Below are 3,911 nucleotides of genomic sequence, written 5' to 3' on the forward strand. Positions count from 1 at the left end.
GGACGTGTGGACAGAATGTGTTCGGAGGGCTGCTCTGCCTCCAGTGCAAGTCCTCCCCTCATAACTATGTTCATGATTCTTGCAACTTCTGTCTCCTATTTTGCTTGTATCAACCTCTGTAAAGAACCAAATTGGCTAGTTTGGGTCACATAATTCAAAAAGAACAAAACGAAATCCTGTAACTGGTCCAGCCAGAGACATTTTATTTTGTCTCTTGTCTATTTTTGTAATCAACCTTCACTTTCAACAAAAATGGAGAAATACATCTTATGCAGTCAAGTACATAAACAATTGCTAACTAATGTTCTAGCTGAACCAACCTGCTGTACCCTTCTGTTAACGGCATAGAACAGAAATATTGCTGGTTTGTGGGGATTTTTACTCCATTTTCTACAACTTTTTTAACTGTTTTATTTTTTCCCATTTGTGTGTCCATTAAATGTTGAGCCATTTTCCCCCTCGATTCCTCCCTCCCATCCACACTTTATTTCTCACCCTCCTCCTACACTGTCTCTAGCATCCACAGTTTCTCTCCATGTTTATACCTTCCTATCTTCCAGTTTCTGCCACAGAGTGCAGACATTTGGTGTATACTGAGTGGGGACATACATTGTCTCTCTTTCTTAGTCAGGATTACTTTCCTTAGCAGTAGATCTTCAACATCTGTCCACTTTCTGTCAAATCTAGCATCTCACTTTATTTTTATGGCTGAGTAGTATTCCATACTGTTTATGTGCCACACAGTTTCAATCTATTCATCTCTTTGTGGACATTCGGACTGATTCCATGTCTTAGCAAGTGTGAATAATGCTGCAATAAACACAGATATGCATGTATATTTTTAACTGATTGTATTCCTATCTTTTGGGTAAATACCCAGAATTGCTGGTTCATATGGTAGTTCTGTTTGTAGCTCTTTGAAAAACTTCCAGATTGTTCTCCACAAGGACTATATAATTTACATTCTCACCAACAGTGTAGGAGATTTCCCTTTTCTCCACAGCCCTTGCCAGCACTTATCATTATTTTTTTTAATCTTAGCCATCCTGATTGGGGTTAGGTGGTATCTCATTGTGGCTTTGATTTGCATCTCCCTTAAGATTAGTGATGTTGAGCATGTTTTTATATGCTTTTAGGCAGTTCATATGTCTTCCTTGGAGATTTGTCTGCTCAGCTCATTTGCCCATCGTTTAATTGGATTGAGGGTTTGGGTTTTAATCCTTCCCTTAAGGATGAAAGCAAAGAAGGCAGGAGGGCAGCAGCTTTGCACACAGAAGTAGACTTGGAAAGAGGAGACGGGTTCTCACGGATGCGCATCTGCACACTGACCGCTCTGCCCCTGCTGCTGGCTCACGAAGTTGGGAAACGAGCCAACATCCACAGATGATCTCGGCACTACTTTCTAACTCTAGAATTCTGTTTCTATGTGACAATGGTAAGAAAGAAAATATGGCAAGCGCAAGGGGAAGAAGAAGAAAGAGATTTTCCTTATGGTGGATCACATAGTCCCTCTGCTCTTTTCCTTCCCTTCCCTTTCCTTTCCCCCTACATTAAAAACAAGTAAATAACCAAAAAGAAGCAACAACATCAAGTGCTGTGAGTGTTGGGCAGCCTGAGAATTTTGATCTGCAGGATGGCACGTCTTGTCATAACCAATTTGTCCATAATAGTCACTGGCATTCACCTCAGTGTTCTACCATTTCTTCCTCTTCTTTTGGACAAGTAAATAGGGAGTGATGGGGGCTCATAAATCTGCTTCACACAGATACAAAGAAGAACTTTTCAGTGCAATCTGATCTGCTGTGAACTTTGAGCATCCAAACTGTATTTCTGAGACATTTCGAGTTCTCCGAGGGGGTGGACCTGGGGTCAGAGGCTATGAGAACTGCACATCCGCCACTCACTAGCATGGTGACCAGACCTCTGCAACCTTCATGCCCTAGACCATGAGAACCAAAACAGTGAGTGTCCTCTTTGAGGGAAGGCATACACATGAAACGAGGGAAAGTTGTCCAAAGGCATGGTAAGAAAACTAAAGAGTCATGCAAATAAATGAAGCAGGTTAAATGCCACACCTGCGGTCTGAAGTAGTCGTTTCATAAAATCAATATTCAGACAACCCCTGAGTTAATCTGATCTGTCTCAGGGTGACCTCAAATTGAACATCTGCCCTGAATCACACCTGCCCTTAGACAGTAATCAAAAACACACATGGCTCCAGATACAGGCCCTCTTCTCACCGTGTCAGCACTGGACAAGATTCGTCCATGCCACCTTTCCTGAAGGCCCCACCAGCCCTGCTCACTTCCCTGTTGATGTGGAAGCATGCCAGGCCGTCTCAGTCCATGTGGGCTCTATTCAAAAGGCTGTAGTCTGGGTGACTTAAAAACAATAGACATTTATTTCTCAGAGTTCTGGGCTCTGAAAGTCCAAAAACAACGTGATAGCACGAATCCCATTCATGAGTGTTCTGCCCTCAAGTCCATCAGCTACCAAAGTTCAAACTCCGAACACTATAGTGCTAAGGGGTGGGGTTTCACAAATGAGTGTTGAGGGAACACAAACTTAGCACTGCCCCACAGTCCATACTCCTGCTGACCCAGAACTATCCTCTTAACACACTGCTGATGTTCCTGCTGGCGCTACAAAGACGCTGTCCACACACATCCCTAACTCTATTTCCTTTACAGATTCCGAACTGCTTGCTATACCTACTGCATCTTATTTTTATTTTCCAAAAAATCTTTGTTTTTCCTTTGTACAAAACTAATACACATTTGTCAAAAATTAAACAGAAATAAAGTTAAACAAACAAATGAATTTAGACAGAGTGAATATATTTATAATGTGGAGTTTTACTATCCAAGTACAAGGTTTTTTCCTCTTCCATTTATTCAGGTTCCTTCAGTGGCCTTCAGTGGAGATGTTTGGTTTTCTCCATATAGATCCTGCATAGTCACTAGCTGCAGAATTATTAGATGAATATCATTATACGCGAGCGAACTAAGACTGAGAACATTTAAACAACCCACCCAAGGTCACCCCTCCAGTGAGTGGCTGAAGCAGAGGACAGACAGGCCTCTGTCTAGACTCAGTGCTCCTCACCCAAGAGTGGACATGGGGCTGGAGCAGAGGGTGGGCCTTTCCCAGGAGATCAGAAAGAACACAGAAGTCCTTGACCTACCAAATCAGAATCCGAACCTTCACTGCATCCCATGGGATTCCCCCGCAAGCTGGGGTGGAGAAGCATCTCACCAGACTTCAGGAGAAGGGGCATGTGCATGAAAGAAAGGCGACACAGGAAGGAAACGTCCTAGTGACTTTGAGAAACAAAATAGATGTTTTGGGGCAACTGATAAAGTCACACACACACATTCTGTTCAGTCAGTGAATAGAATGAGTAAGTGAATGACTCTATGGAAACTGGAAATGAAACTCTCCGAAAGAGCATACTCACTTCTTACAGGAAGGTATTGACCTATGTAGAATAAAAAGAGGTTTTGAAAAGTACGATGAAAAATAAAAGTTTTTAACAGAAATGTAAATCGACTTAACAATATCCCTACCAGCCATGCATTGCTTGACAGTTTTCACTCAGCTTGTCTTGTTTTTTTTTTCAGGAGTTTGATGCTGAGGAAGAAAAATACACAGACGCTAATGGCACTGGCAAAGGCTCTTGTGTATCGATTACCACCAGGACTGGATGTTTGGACGGGTGTCCCGCTAGACACTCAGACTGCCAGAGATGAAACTATGCATTATACATTGAGGGGGGGGGGGGGACTACAAAATTAAAAAGGTAATAAATTTAGAATCACTGCAGCTAAAGTGCTTCTTTGTATAGTACACTCTGTATATTATTCAGAGCAGGTGTCGTCTGATGAATGCTGAGAAAGGAATAAAATATAAAG

This window comes from Tupaia chinensis, unplaced genomic scaffold (assembly GCF_000334495.1).
Source record: "Tupaia chinensis unplaced genomic scaffold, TupChi_1.0 Scaffold000644_1, whole genome shotgun sequence".
NCBI classification, from domain to species: Eukaryota; Metazoa; Chordata; class Mammalia; order Scandentia; family Tupaiidae; genus Tupaia; species Tupaia belangeri.